Raw genomic sequence first — 17,049 nt, 5'->3', positions numbered from 1 at the left:
CCTGAAATCCTTAGTGCATAAGCTTTGTACAATATCGTGAAGCATATAGCATATGTATATGAAACATGTACGTGATTTAACACAACATTTTCCCGTACTTAAACTTCTGTTTTAGGGTGTTGTCTGTTCATCCGATTTCCGTGATTGCGCACTAGAGAAACCGTTGTGGAATAATGAAGTGTATCTCGAAAGCACTATTGTATCATGTAGGCTAAGGCTGTATATACATACAATGTAGCGTAACGGTTTCTTAGATTTACGAAGAGCAGCTAGTGGCAAAGAAATATTTGTTTTACATTTAAAAAAAAAAATGTTATGATAGTAAACTGTTTCTGCTGAAACCTATTCCAAATACTCCACCCCCCCCCAAAAAAAAAATCTGCTGAAAACAAAAAAGGATTTTTTGAGAAGTATTTCTGTCCATTAAAATCGCTATGAAATAATACCAGGTATTTAAAAGTGCAACAGACTCTCCATCTTACACTTCAATGTAATTTATCGAATTTGAAAGTAATCCTCAAATCATATTTACCATGCAGTAGCATCTGGTAGATCATTATTAGGCCCCTAACATAATCTTAGTTCTACCTAGACAAATTAGGAGAATGCCTGGTACTTTGGGTTGTAGTTTAGCAGTGGCAATACTATCTTGCAACTTAACCTTCGTATGATACCGGTGTATACTTTCTCTAATTAGTGTAAACCTCAGATAAAGCAATCATTTGATCAATGGTTTTCTATACTGTCTGAATATATCGTGGTACAGGTGTAGGCCTAGCATAGTATGATATCACTATAAGATGTATGTGCAAGTTAGTCCCACAATAAGCCGTAGAGAACATTTGTACTTGGAGAGATATGAACAGTAAACCTATTTATGAAGTATGAACATCTTTAACCTATACCTTTATTTTTCCAATTTTTTCCTTAGTTTTGTATTTCGGTCTTATTAGGCGAATGGTGTTATCAAATTCATCAACTTTATATTTCAATGCGATTTGTGAAGTAAGTGGCTTTGAAAACAGGTGCTCTTCATATCTTCGCACATTATTTGCATATAAAAGCGAAGGCAACACGATTTTTTTTTGGGGGGGGGGGAAGGGGGGGGTTGTGGTTTGCAGGCAATACAATACGTGTGTCAATACACATCAAATACGAAAACAATATAAAAACAGTGTTTAACCATCTTAATGCTTTCAAAGTAGATCATATCACCGACTGTATGGAACGCCAAACGGGACGCAATTTACGTGAATCTAAGTCATTATGTGAATAAAAATTTCTGCCACATAATGACAATAACAAGTTCAAATGTGGCGCTATTAGCATTGTCACATAATGACCAAGAACATGTTATTTATCACGCGTTCATTGCACTGTCACAAACTGACCGCAGAAACAGACTAAATTCACAAGTCTAAATGTCTCCAACGGAAAACTTAAGTTACCATATATGTAACTTATTGTTCTCATCAAACAAGGCAAGTCATATGTTGTAGTAGAGCCTGCCAGATACCACACAGGGAACATGGTCTCATTTTTACTATTAATTTGCATGGAGTTCTGGGAACATGTATAACTATGTAGGGATCAACGATAAAGGTATGCGGGAATGGAACAGAGCAAAGTGGACGGGTACATCATGAGCAAAACTCACAATTATACACAAATCTAGGGAGTATGTTAATGTGAATGTTTTCGTAATGGTATTTCATATAAATATAGAATGGTTTCTGAGTGTAATTTAAACAGCTAAAAACATGAAATATTTCTTACTTAGGATGGATGGCTATGATTCCATGGAGAGTACTCTAATAGTAAATTCAATTGAAGTGATTCATTCAACACCTTACAAACACATTGCGTAACGTACAGCGTGTGAAATAGAAAATGAAACCGAATTCAATCAGTTTATAAATTGTTCGGATTTTTTGCAAAGGGAATGACCGTGCGAGGAATATATCTCATACATATCTATAAACAAACTTTGGATTAACATTTCTTGCATTCTTCCGCCAACCCATCCGGCAGTGCATGGTAGAGTGTATTGAACTCACATTATGATGATATTTTGTCCGTTATATATATATATATATATATATATATATATATATATATACATATATATATATATATATATATATATTTATATATATGTTTGGCGTTCCATACAGTCGGTGATATGATCATGCCTTGATAGCATTAAGAGGGTTAAACACTGTTTTGATATTGTTTTCGTATTCTATGCATATCGACACACGTATTGTATTGCCTGCAAACCACCCCCCCCCCTAAATATATTTATATATATATATATATATATATATATATATATATATATATATATATATATATATATATATATATATATATATATATATATATATATACATATATATATATATATATATATATATTTATATATATGTTTGGCGTTCCATACAGTCGGTGATATGATCATGCCTTGATAGCATTAAGAGGGTTAAACACTGTTTTGATATTGTTTTCGTATTCTATGCATATCGACACACGTATTGTATTGCCTGCAAACCACCCCCCCCCCCTAAATATATTTATATATATATATATATATATATATATATATATATATATATATATATATATATATATATATATATATATATATATATATATATATATATATATATATATATATATATATATATATATATATATATATATATATATATATATATATATATATATCTATATCGCGTGATTATTTTATGACTGTGGTAAGGCAATATCTGTTTCGGGTTTGCACTCTGCACTAAACTATATGCTGCATTATGACAAACACAATCTAGAATTACTTCAACTATAAAGCTGTATGCTGAAAGCCATGGTGATTTAATATACCACAGAACGATTTTTTACTTTGTGTTATGAGAAGATTGGATCAGGAGAATTGACGTGTACATATATACAAACTAAGTTACCTCTGACTTCATATTTAGGCCCAGTCATAATTAAACATCAGATCAATCCAATTAGCGCATAGTTGTGTATAATGTATGTTTTGCCTACATGTAGGTCATATAATTAAGCTAGTTATAGTAGTAATTTATTTACCTCTCTTGTGTTAAAGACCAGTTTAGCAGGTTACAACTCATTTGCTTCAATTTTAAAGTAATAAAGTGAAATAGAGTTGTTAACATTACGCCTCGTATATTCACTTAGACATATATATTGGTTTACACTTCGTCATTTGCATAAGTAGGCCGATGTAAATTGTTAGGATTGTTTGGGGCAAAAAAGTAGCTTAAATTACTTATTTAATGTTATCTTATGGTAATGTTTAAGACTGTTTATCAATCAGGTTCCTTTTGCCACTCTTAAGTTCGACCTATTTCAAGTAGAGTGGCAGAGAGGGGACTATCTTGTAATTTTACTGCTGGGAGGGAGCAAGTAATGAAGATACGACGTCGTATTTATAGTGGTGATGGACACTTCAATACTGCCTTGAAAATAAATAAATTATATATATTCTTAAATAGAATATACTCTGAGGAAGTAAAGGTAGAATACATTTGAAGTCCAGTTTGCACTCGTTCTTATCAATACTATTTAGCATGTGTCTGCCTAAAATCATGAGTGCATAAGCTTTGTACAATATCGTGAAGCATATCGTTTATGTATATGAAACATGTATGTGATTTACCACAACATTTTCATACCCGTACTTATACTTCTGATTCCGGGTGTTGTCTGTTCACGTTAGTTCCGCGATTGCGCACTACAGAAACCGTTGTGGAATAATGAAGTGTATCTCGAAAGTACCATTGAAGCATATAGACTAAGGCTGTATGCATACAATGTAACGTAACGATTATTTACGAATATTAAAGAGCAACTAGTGGCCAATAAAATTTTGTTTTACAACCGTAAAACCTTGAACAGAAATTTGATATTAGGGATGACAGTAAACTGGTTCTGCTGAAAATTCCAGATGCCACTTGTAAACTTGTAACTTGTAACTTGAGAAGTATCATCTTTGGTGGAGAACCATATTGAGCGGTTATATGGCTAATGGAGATGGAAGCACTGCTTCCCTGAGCTTAACGGTAATGGCAGCCATTTTGCTTAAATAATATACTCAAATCAAACACACACAAGAAAAATGAAGTGGTATTGCTTTAGCCACAAAAGCATTGTGGACCCTTGGGTGAGATTTGCACCATTTACGTAGTACTATTCCTATATTCCCTAGGCTTAAGTTTATTGACTTATTAACACAATTATTATTATTATTATTAACACAATTGCTGTAGATTGTTTCCATCTTTTGGTTAAAAACCACATCCTCATAGCATTATGATTAGTGGAGATACACATTCTCAATATTTGGTGATGTTTTATGATGACATATGTAAACAGCACAATTAGTAATATCATTGTTGCAGTAGAAAGGTTTTTTTTCCTATAAACTGTACATATCATTTGTCCCCAATGATGTATTTACAAAAGTATTGCATATTGATGAAGTGCTAAATGCAAAACACATATGAGAACATTACAAATGTATTACACATTGTGACATCTTAAGTGTAAATCAGCAGACATTTGTAGATAATATGCTGATATGGTAACACATTTAGCCCTCTACACGTGATCGAGCTATCTTTGTAAAAGGGAACTGATTTTCTGCCCAAAATACTTTACATTCAAAGAACCATATCTAGGGTTAGGATGTTATTGCGATGGTATTTCTCCACTTTAGAGTGAAAATATCTTGCTTGTCCATGTTTTTTAATTGCAACCGGAATAATTTCATCTATATCAACGAAAACTTGCACTTGTTGGGTATGCCCCTAGCACCAAAGGCAGAAGACGTTATGAAAATGCTGAATACAAAAATGAATTTCTGAGAAGTATTTCTGTCCACTAAATTCTCTATGAAAAAATAAAAGGTATCTAAAATTGTTACAGACCATAGGGATTCACTCCCAGGCGAATTAACCCGTCCTCCTCATGCAACACTCGGCAACAGCTATGATTAGTGTAGATATACATTCTCAATATTTGGTGGTTTTATGATGACATATGTAAACAGTTAAATGAGTAATATCATTTTTGCAGTAGAAAGGGTTTTTTCCTATAAACTGTACATATCATTAATGCAGTAGAAATGTTTGTGTTTTCTTTATAAACTGTACATATTATTTGACCCCAAAGATGTATTTACAAAACTCTTGCATATTAATAAAGTTCTAATGCAAACAAAATATGAGAACATTACAAATGTATTGTACATCGTGACATCTTAAGTGTAAATCAACAGAGGTGTGTAGATAATATGCTGTGATGGTAACACATTAACCCACTATATGTAATCGAACAATATTCGAGAAGGGAACTGATTTCCTGCCCAAAATATGAGAACATTTAGAGAACCATATCTAGAGTTAGGGATGTTATTGCGATGATATTTTTCAACTGATAATTTAACATATTTTTCTTTTCCATGTTAATATCGCATGTTATAATTGCAACCGGCGTAATTCCAGCTATATCAACGTGAACTTGCACTTGTTAGGTATGCCCCTAGCACCAAAGGCAGGAGCTATGAGGTAGTCGTAATTCCAAGTACTTCACCCTTCCCCCCCCCCAAAAAAAAAAAAAATGTGCTGAAAAAAAAAGAATTTCTGAGAAGTATTTGTGTGCATTAAATTCTCTATAAAATAATACAAGGTATCTAAAAGTGTTACAGACTCTTCCTCATCTAGCACTTGGCAACAGATATGGCTAGCCGATCCAAGTTTGCATATTATCGTAATGCTTTATCTGTAGGATATAAGTTCCTTTTTCACTAGACTATATTTGAGGGTATAAGCATTCGGCCTAGACTACAATGTTATTTATCGAACTTAAAAGTAATCCTCAAATCCTATTACCATACAGTAGCATCTAGCAGATCATTATTAGGCCCCTAACATAATCTTAGTTCTACCTAGACAAATTAGGGGAATGCCTGGTACTTTGGGTTTTAGTTTTAGCAGTAAGCAAAACTATCTTGCAATTTTGCCTTCGTATGATACCGTTGTATACTTTCTCTAAGTAATGCAAACCTCAGATAATGCAATAATTTGCTAAATGATTGTCTATACTGCCTGACTATATCGTGGTACAGGTAAAGTCCTAATGTAGTAACATATCACTATAAGATGTATTTGCAAGTTAGGCCCAAAAGTTGCCGTAGTGAGCACTTGTACTTAGAGTGATATGAACAGTAAACATATTAATAAAGTATGAATAACTTTAACCTATACCTTTAGTGTTCCTATTGTTGCGCCAGTTTTGTATTTTGGTATTATTAAAGTGACCATGACACGAAAATGTCAAAGTCCTATATTTTTGGGATCCATCAAAGAATGTTCTCTGTAACATGTATCAATCAATCTGCCAGTGTAAAACTTGATTTTTCAAGACGAAAATTGAGAATGAATTTACCCTCTTCGGCGGTTGAAACTTTGTTTACTCGAACATTTTCCGATTCGCATTACGTCATGTGGCGTCATGTTATGAACACGTTTGTTGTCGCTGTTAACGATCCTCCGAACATACCATTCACGTACACATTAGACAAGTACACATACCACTAGTAGTTACTAAACGAAACACCGATCACAAGTGCGATATCAAATCAAAATTTCCTGTGAAATGGCGTATCCAGAACCAATTGCGGCAACCGAAGTTCAAAGTGATAGTGGTTCTTCACCAGGCAGTGAAATTGGGCTATAATTAGAGTGCCCTTTCTCATATTCGAAGCAGAGAGTGAAGTCGATGATCATGCCAATATTGAACCGAACGTTGAGGGTGGACCTGAGGTGTTAGAACCGTATCAGTTCGAGCCTGTAAAACGAGCCGAAATTGAAGCTCCACAACATATCGAATAAGAAACCCGTTCGAAACGATTGCAAGGAACATATAACGTGGTAAGAATTTATAAACGAAGCATTTAAAAACAAAATCCAGTCCATTTTGTGCATGTGTTGTTGGAATTCGCGGAACCCCCTAAACCGTATTGCCCGTTGTGTTACGGTAACTTACAACCCATATGTACAGTGTGTTGGCTATTACATATACTTTATAGAAGTAGTAGGGTTGGTTGCATACTGAAAGTTTGATTCGGGGATGTAAGTTGCATTATGCAACCATGCTAGGTAGGCATATGTGTTATTTCATACTCATTATTACTAGGCTAGTACTTTGGCCTGGAGTTTTGCAAATCAATTTTCTGAAACAAAAGAATGTTTCATGATACATGGAAGGTGTAAAATTCACAACAAATGTAACCATAACTGTACATTGTATACCTGCTTGTTATTGTGGACATCATGGGCCAACATTAATACATTTTGAACTTTCATAATTTTTTTTTTCCCAGGCAATACAGATACATATCCTACGGTCAACATGTTCAATGGTTGTGCTACAATTATGTGCAGTCCAAAGGATCAGAAGTGAGTTTCCAGCCAATGGTCATTACACTGGATTCAAGTTGCCAGGAGAAAACTCATTGTATAGGAAGCCTTGGTTGAGAAATTCCTCCAGAAACACCTTTTATATTCTACGATTGTGTTGGATTATCAATCCGTCAGGGTTCCCTCAGTGTTGATATATTGAAATTCAAGACTTTTAATTCAGGATGAAATGGTTATTTTCCAGACCCAACATCAACAATGAAAGAGCATGTTTTGAAGCATTTGGACACAAGTATTAGCGTGACCGTGATGTCATTTAATAAGTAGTAAAAAGGGAACAGGCATTTACCTCCGAGACATGTTTGCTTCGTACCTTTTATCTGGAAGCTAAAATATCAATATCACCAATGATATTTGACACAAAAGTCATAATAAAGACCAATGGAGGCAGCAGAACTCTTAAATGTTTAGACTTTGTTTCTTCAGCAGCAGTTGGTTTGTTTTCAAATCTTTCTTCAGAAACTCAGCAGTACACCCTGTTAATGGTCATCGTTTGTGTTAATGCGTGTTATGCTGTGTTTCACGTTGCCCGTCAGTGCTGTACGTGTCGTTGTAGGCGTGGGTAACATTTTTGCATGTGAGTTGCGTCGTGCAGTGTTTCTTGATTTAAAATACCCTTTATTATATTTGCTTCTGGATTATTCTAATTAATTTGTCACAACAACGACTGATAGCGATGGATATGCAACTGCTTTGTAGGCTTAAAGCAAAAAAAAACAAAAAAAAACATGTAAGTTGTTTTTCTTTAAACCTCCTTTGATGTCACATATTACATTAGTGCAATTTAAGAATGATAATGTCTATGGAAAGTACGTTTTTACTTTTATGTCATATAATACAATGATTGTTGTTAATGTTAGTCAGGCGCGGCGGAACGGAAAAATTATTGGGGGGGCTAATGTGTGGAGACTATCTAAGCGGAGCGCCACCATCGGTTGGCGCGGAGCGTACAAGAAAATTTTGGGTTTTTTCAAACCTCCAGATGGCCGGAAACGGCACTTCCCGAGTGTTTTATGCTGCGAATACCTGGCCCTAAAATATGGGTCTCAAGCCTGCAATTTCTCAGATTGCACGTAAAGTCTGTAAAAACATTGTAATTTGTATATTCGATGGTGTTTTAAGAGAGTAGCTATTACTCGTAGTGTACTCGCAAAGACGTTTTTGAGTGTAGTAAGGGCAGTGGCGGGGCTAGGGGTATTGGACGGGGGGGGGGGGCAAGAATGGTCTGTAGGGGCGCTTTCGACACTATCTAAGCGGAGCGCCACCACAGGTTGGCGCGGAGCGTACAGAAAATTTTTGAGTAAAGATACTCCCGAGATTGCAGGAAATGACCCTTTCCGGGGCCTTGCTAATTTGCAGATAAACGGAGAATAAATAGGTGTCGTCGCCATTTTGTCGGAAAATACACCGACAGAATATGACAAATGTCAATAGGTATATGAGAGCGCAATAAAATAGTCAAAAATCGCGAATAAGTAAAAAGTAGTGAAAAGCTGAAAAGGGCGCCAGCAGTCCATTTGAGTCCGTCAGGGGGGGGGGGCATCCGCCCCTGACTGTATATATGGACGCTCGATCCGCCACTAAGTAAGGGGATGTTGGAGAACTGGCTGAAATGAGGCAAGTCATTGGCCTAAGACGAAGTTGTGTTACGCTTACCGGTACTCACACTCACTGTTTCCACTTTTCACGGGGCGTGAAGACGCGGTTGGGATGACAATGTGGTCTATAGCCAGGGGACGGTCCGAGGGTCCCCCAGCAATTACTAAAATTATTACACCTATAGAGTATACGTGTGCATTGGACAGATCGACAAGTATGCATTGAAAAATGGGCAGATGTACGTTTCGGAGCCTTGGTAAATATTGGGGGGGCTAATCAAGCATTTGCCCCCTCAACTTTTTTATTGGGGGGGCTGAGCCCCCCCAAGCCCCCCGGTTCCGCCGCCACTGATGTTAGTTTAGTCACAGGCTTGTTCAGATTGTCCAGAATGACTGTCTAGAACTGATATTGAATAAACTTTGTTCAATGATTTAAGACTTGAACTACGTTGTGTGAATTTTTGTTTCTGTGACTTTAAAATAAATCACTTTTGAGATTTAAACCTTTTGAATAAAATCTTTTTACCTACCTATTTTGACCCATCCCCATTACCACCACTCCCTCCCCAACATAAAAAAATGTTTTTCCTGGAAGAGGAATAAGAAATTATTGCTATAACTAACTGATCCAGCATATTCCAGAAATAAATTGGGGCACTGAGATTTTTCACAAGAAGATGTAACCCATCACTTCTGAAGCTAACCTCATAGCTTATTAGTACACAACAGAGCAATGAAGATGGTGTTAATTAAGATGACACAGCAAAATCTCTTCGTCTATTGCGACTTCAGTGTAGTAACGCTAATACTAGTACTACTAGTGCTCGGCCGCGCTACCTCCAAAGGATCGCCACTTGGCCCACTGGAGGTTTCCTGTTCCCCGATCTGGTCTTTAGAGTAGTTTTAATGTGGATTACTTGACAGAAGAACGACTCTTTTATGTCGAACCGTTAAAGTCCATTTGTTTTATTTCATAAAAAAGGAGGGATCGTAATATGCTTCCGTGAAGTGTTCGCTTCATACGGAGCTGCATACTGGCTAGGCCCAGTGAAATCGGCGCTGGTGTTGTGCACTAACTTAGTCATAATCGCCGTGTTTTTTTCTTCCTTCGGCCATCGATGAAGGCTAATTGCACGGGTTATGACATTTGTGCAGCCCCGACAACACAACGGACCGGCATTTCTCTCGGATATTACAACATGTTGTAAAACAAATTTGAAAATTCTAACGATATAGCGTAATACAGTGGTTGTTCTCCCAGTGTACGTGAATTTGCTGTATTTCAAGACGATCAGTCTGTAGGAGAATCGTTTAAGGTACCCCCCATGCTAGCATTTCGCCAACCCCCCAACCTTAAATTTCTTCTCACTTCCTCCAGATTCCCCGGCTTAGTGTCCACCTCCGCAGGCAATTTTCCTTGCGGTAAACCTAGATGCCAAATATGCCCCCATATTACCCCAGGCACCGTGGTCAAGATTCCCAATGTTGACTTTAGTCTTAGACCCCCTTCCCTCTCTTGTGATTCTATTAATGTTATTTACATTTTCAATTGTGTACTTTGCAAAGAGGGCAATTATGTAGGTGAAACAGGCTCCCGATTCCGCTTACGTTTTAATAATCACAAAAAATCTATTCGTGATAATTTTGCAGGATTCCCAGTGTCCGAACATTTCAATCTTCATGGTCATTCTCTAAAAAACCTAAAATGTATTTTAATTGCCTCGAACTTCAAATCAACTACTGAACGTAAACGTAAAGAAATCGATTGGATCTTTCGTATGAAGTCTCACATCACCGGCCTCAACATAGACTTGGGACCCCTTAACAACTACCAGTTCTACAAGCATATGTAATCCGTTCTTTGCTCCTTAATCCGCTTCCTGTATAGTCATGGTTTATTTGGTTTTAATTCCATCATTGCAACTTTCACTTATCTAGCGTCATACTTTCATTGTGTCACATTTTGTACTTCTCATTCGACTGCCAAGTATTGCTGACGAAGGTCCCAGGGGGACCGAAAATTCCAATATATTTTCTAAAACTTACTCCTTATTTGTCAATTATGAGTCATATCTTATTTCTCTGGTTTTCTCTAATAATATATATATATATATATATATATATAAGCATAATATGTACCTTAGGTCGACAGTTTATGGTAAAAAAGTGTACCTTAGGTCAACAGTGTACCTTAGGTCGACATTTCAGTGTCGACCTAATGTTTTCACTACCATTTTAAGACACTTTTTTTGCTGTCGCAAATAGCTTTATAATGTTCTCCGTCCTCTAAAACGTTCATTTAAAAGTTTTGGTTAGGGTCGGGCTGCAGGGTTAGGGTTAGAAAAAAGGGTTAGGGTTAGATTAAATTTAGTGTGTAAGTCAATGTAACTGTCGACCTAAGGTAGGATCCATAGTTATATATATATATATATATATATATATATATATATATATATATATATATATATATATATATATATATATATATATATATATATATATATATATATATATATATATATATATATATCTATATCTATATATATATATCTATATCTATATATATATATATATATATATATATATATATATATATATATATCGTGTGATTATTATACGACTGTCGTAAGGCAATATCTGTTGCGGGTTTGCGCTCTGCACTAAACTATATGCTGCATTATGTCATACACACTCTATAACTACTTCAACTATAAAGCTTCGTGCTGAAAGCCATAGTGATTTAGATGTACCACGGAGCCGTTTTTTACTTTGTTTTATGAGAAGATTGGATCAGTAGAATTGACGTGTACGTAAAAACTAAGTTACCTCTGACTTCATACATAGGCCCAGTCGTAATTAAAAATCAGACCAATCCAAGTAGCGCATCGCTGTAAATACTGTACGTTTTGCCTACATTTAGGTCATATATTAAGCGAATTAACGTAGTATTATATTTTCCTCTCTATCGTTACAGACCAATCTAGCAAGGCTACAACTCATTTGGTTTTAACTTAGAGTAACACCATAGCAATAGAGTTGTCAACATTACTTCTCGTATATTCACTCAGACACATAGATTTTTTTTTCACAATTCGTCACTAGCATAAGTAAGCCTTTGTCAATTGTTAGGCTTGTTTAGAGCAAAAAAGTAGCTACTTCCGATCCCAATTTTGAATGGATGTCATTTTGTTAAAATTCTGTATTTAATATTATTTTATGGCGATGTTAAACTGTTCATCAAGCAGGTTCATTTTGCCACTCTTCAGTTCGACCTCTCTAAGTAGAGCGACAGAGAGGGGACTATCTTGTCATTTTAATGCTAAGAGGGGGTAAACAATGGAGATACGACGTCGTATTTATAGTGGTCATAGACACTTCAATACTGCCTTGGAAATAAATTATATATATTCTTAAATAGAACATAATCTGAGGAAGTAAAGCCCATTACAATATGAAGGTAGAATACATTTGAAGTCCAGTTTGTACTGGTTCTTATCAAAATGATTATGCATGTGTTTGCCTCAAATCCTTAGTGCATAAGCTTTGTACAATATCGTAAAGCATATGCTTATGTATCAAAACATGTATGTGATTTAACACAACATTTTCATACCCGTACTTATATTTCTGTTTTGGGGTGTTGTCTGTTTACGTGAGTTCCGTGATTGCGCATTAGAGAAACCGTTTCGGAATAATGACGTGTATCTCGAAAGTACCATCGTAGTATATACGCTAAGGATGTATGCATACACTGCAGTGTAACGGTTATTTACGAATATTAAAGAGCAACTAGTGGCAAATAAAATTCTGTTTTACAACCGTAAAAACTTAAACAGAAATTTTAAATTAGGCATGGTAGTAAACTGGTTCTCCTGAAAATTCCAGATGTCAATTGTAAATATTCACAAAAAGCTGAGAAGTTTTTCTTTGGTGGAGAACCATAATGTGGACCCTATATTCCGGAGGCTAAAGTATATTGTCAAACACAATTGCTGTAGATTATTTACATCTTTAGGTTAAGAACCACATCCTCGTAGCATTATGATTAGCTGAGATACACATTCTCAATATTTGATGATGTTTTATGATGACATATATAAACAGAAAAATTAGTATTATCAATGTTGCAGTAGAATTTTTCTTTCCTTAAAACTGTACATATCATGTGTCCCCAATGATGTATTCACATAACTATTGCATATTGATGAAGTGCTAAATGCCAAAAAACATATGAGAACATTAAAAATGCATCGTCACATCTTAGTGTAAATGAGAAAAAATGTGTAGATAATATTCTGAGATGGTTACACAGATAACCCTCCTTACGTGATCTAGCAATTCATGTAGAAGGGAACTGATTTCCTGCCCAAAATACTTTACATTCAAAGAACCATATCTAGAGTTAGGGATGTTACTGCGATGGCATTTTTAACTTAGAATGTAGCAAAAGTTTCTTTTCCATGTTAATATCACATGTTATCATTGCAACCGGAGTTATGCTAGCTATATCAACGTGAACTTGCACTTGTTAGGTATGCCCCTAGCACCAAATGCAGGAGCTATGATGTAGTCGTAATTCCAAGTACTCCACTCCCCCCCCCCTCCCTCAAAAAATGTGCTCATTACAAAAAGGAATTTCTGAGAAGTATTTCTGTCCATTAAAATCTCTATGAAATAATACTAGGAATCAAACAGTGTTACAGACTCTTCCTCATCTAGCACTTGGCAACAGCTATGGCTAGCTGAATCAAGTTTGCATATGATCGAAAAGCTTTATCTGTACTAGTGGGATAGATTTTCCTTTTTCACTAGGCTATATTTGAGGGTACAAGCATTCGGCCTAGACTAACATGTTATTTATCGAACTTAAAAGTAATCCTCAAATCCTATTACCATGCAGTAGCATCTAGCAGATCATTATTAGGCCCCTAACATAATTTTATTTCTATCTAGACAAAATTAGGGGCATGCCTGGTACTTCTTATTCGTAGTCTTAGCAGTGGCAAGACTACTGCAATTTTACCTTCGTATCATACCGGTGTATACTTTCTCTAAGTATGCAAACCTCAGATAATGCGTAATTCGCTAAATGGTTGTTTATACTGTCTGACTATATCGTAGTACACGTAAAGGCCTAGCATAGAAGTATATCACTATAAGATATATTGTTCAAGTTAGGCCCAAATTAGCCGTAGTGAACATTTGTACTGGAGAGATATATACAATTAACATATTTATGAAGTATGGATAACTTTAACATATACCTTTAGTGTTCCTATTGTTCCGCAAGTTTTGTATTTTAGTATTATTAAGCGAATGGTGTTATCAAATTCATCAAATATCTCAAACTGACAAACTTTATATTTCGATACGAATTTTGAACTAAGTTGCTTTGAAGACAGGCACTTCTAATGTCTGCGCACAGGATATAAAAGCGGAGACCACACGATTTTTTTTTTTTTTAAGGGGGGGGGGGGTTGCAAGCAATACATCACGTTTTTTAATATACAGAAAAATACGAAAACAATATCAAAAGAGTGTTTAACTCTCTTCATGCTTTCAAAGGAGATCATATCACCGACTGTATGGAACGCCAACCGGGACAAAAAATTACGTGAATCTAGGTCATTATGTGATCCAAGCGGGACACAAATGATGGGGATCTTATTCATTATGTGAATACAAATTGCTGCCACATAATGACAATAACAAGTCCTTATGTGGCGCTATTAACATTGCCACCTAATATCCTAGAACATATTATTTGTCACACGGTCATTACACTGTTACATTCTGACCGCATAAACAGACTAAATTCACAAGTTATTGTGTGACAGTTCATACTGTCACATAATGAAATTTCCTTTTGTGGCCTATCTATCGTCACAAAATGGACTTCTGCTCCACAAGTTAGTGTGTGGTGATTGATACTACGTAAGGACTTCATGTGATCCGTTTACATCTGGTAGGACTATTCAATATTTACATCAGATAACTCGTACTCCTTTTACTAGACAGACGCGTAACTACTATACAAAGCAATTAATCTGTACACTCGTTCGCGTGAGCTCTGTGTCTTTATTATAATGTGCATGCTGTACGGTTTAAGTCTTACTGTAGGCGCTTGGGATGTTGAATTTGGTAGCCAAATTCGAAGAGCACAAGGTAAGCATATAACGCGCAATACTACTCCTACTACTAGCCTAGGAATTATTGGGCTAATTGTACTAAAGTTAGTAGGCCTAGGGCTAGTACATTGTATACAATAGATGAAGGCTTGAGATAGGACCTATGATCATACATTCTATGGTATGATGATAATGCAAAGTTATATAGGCATAGGCGTAACCTATAATATAAACACACTATGTCTAAAGAAAAAGGGTTTATGTTCTTTGCTTTGGCTTTAACTGAAACGTAGAGAGGGTCTCTGGGCATAGCCTGTGTTACGATTATGTCTAACCTAATGCAGGTTGGTTTTGGATGGCTGTGTCCGTTTCAACGAACTTACAAAGCACATTGTTCTATTTTGAAGAGCTCAACTGAAAATAAGATAAGTTGTGTTCTCAAGTCACTTTGCCTGTGTTTATTTGAACAATATATAAATGATCATTCGTGGTCGCGTATATTTGTAAAGTACTTGTCCTCCAATGTATTATTATTATTATTATTATTATTGTTATACACATGTAGTCTCCTTTCCTTAATAGTGCACTAACCTGGCAGCTTGTCTGCATAAGTCAAGTCAAAGCAAAGTTAGGAGCAAACTGTTTGCTTACATGTTGTTAAGCATAATTTTCCAGGAATTCATACTCATGCGACATTGTTTGGCCAAATAGTTTTTGTTGTTGGAATATTTATATGGTGAACAATATTTCTGAAAACATTTAAATATGGTAAATGGTTATCGAAAAATTGACTTAGTATTTAAGCCATTGGTTTCCAAGTGAACACCTAGGCCTAACTGTAGTACAACTGTTACCTTTTCTAAAACGTATGTGTCTTTGCATTAACTATATAAGATAGTACTCAATGTATTTTGTTCCTGGAAGATATGGAAGAGGCATAACTTCTTTCTCTCATTCCAGTCCTCCAGTAATGGAAAATGGGGAGAATCTGTGCTGCCATGGTATGCTCCGACAGAACTTACCAACCTTATAAGTGGCATTGACAGTTATGTGAAGCTCATTGGGAGCTGTGATAACATTTATTTCTATAGCATGGGAACGAAGGCCTTAGATGTACTTATCACAAAATATTCTGTTTTATTTAAATATTTAGTAGATCTAGGATATATTACCTAACTGATAGAGGATTTACTGTAAAGAGAGATCTCCTGAGACATGCTAGCCTAGATATCCTACCTCTAAGCAAAGAGAAAACTAGATCAATAAAAAGAAAATAGAGAACAATAACATAAAACATGGGGAAGAGGGTTCAAACTGGTGTTGTTGTAACTGCGAATGTGTATTTAGGAAACATTGGTGGAAGAGGGTTGGGTTGGAGCGAATGATTCTACACATTTGCTGACAATGATTTATATTAGAGGAGCTCAATGAATTGTATAGTTGCCAAATCTTCCGCCATACAGCCTAATCCAAACAAATAATGTTGCGTTATAAAGAGATGCAAAATTCCATTGTTCTTTGACTATAAATTTGCATAATAATGTCATTATTCCAAGAAAAGCTAAAACTGTTTAATATATACCTAGCCTAAACATCATTGCACATATTCACCTAAGCTGAAAAAGTAACTCGCTGAGCTCCTTTAAGCACATATACAACATTTTAAGACGACTAACTGAGAGTGCTTTCTCATTTGATCTGATAAGAAGTGTTCAAAAATTGACGGAGCATATATAAAATAAAATAAATTGTAATAAAGAATACAACTTAAAGTTTCTTTATTTCGTTTTATTAGTAGACTTAAAAAAAAAAAAATCT

At 35.5% G+C, this 17,049-nt stretch overlaps 1 protein-coding gene across 4 annotated transcripts in view; it reads left to right on the top strand.

The window, feature by feature from the left end:
• The window catches only part of LOC139983273 (uncharacterized), a 72,443-nt gene that overhangs the window by 3,986 nt on the left and 51,408 nt on the right, over positions 1 to 17,049 (top strand). The window contains exon 1 of one of the 4 annotated variants that reach the window (XM_071996723.1): positions 11,731 to 11,909. The exons of 2 other annotated variants lie outside the window; for them this stretch is intronic. The gene's annotated coding sequence lies outside the window, so the exon portion shown is untranslated. Of the gene's footprint in view, positions 1 to 11,730; positions 11,910 to 14,583; positions 14,779 to 17,049 lie in introns of those variants that run through there. One more of the 4 variants, XM_071996724.1, reaches the window with a different exon arrangement.

This window comes from Apostichopus japonicus, chromosome 16, assembly GCF_037975245.1.
Source record: "Apostichopus japonicus isolate 1M-3 chromosome 16, ASM3797524v1, whole genome shotgun sequence".
NCBI lineage: Eukaryota > Metazoa > Echinodermata > Holothuroidea > Aspidochirotida > Stichopodidae > Apostichopus > Apostichopus japonicus.
This window is presented reverse-complemented; position numbering and strand designations above follow the sequence as displayed.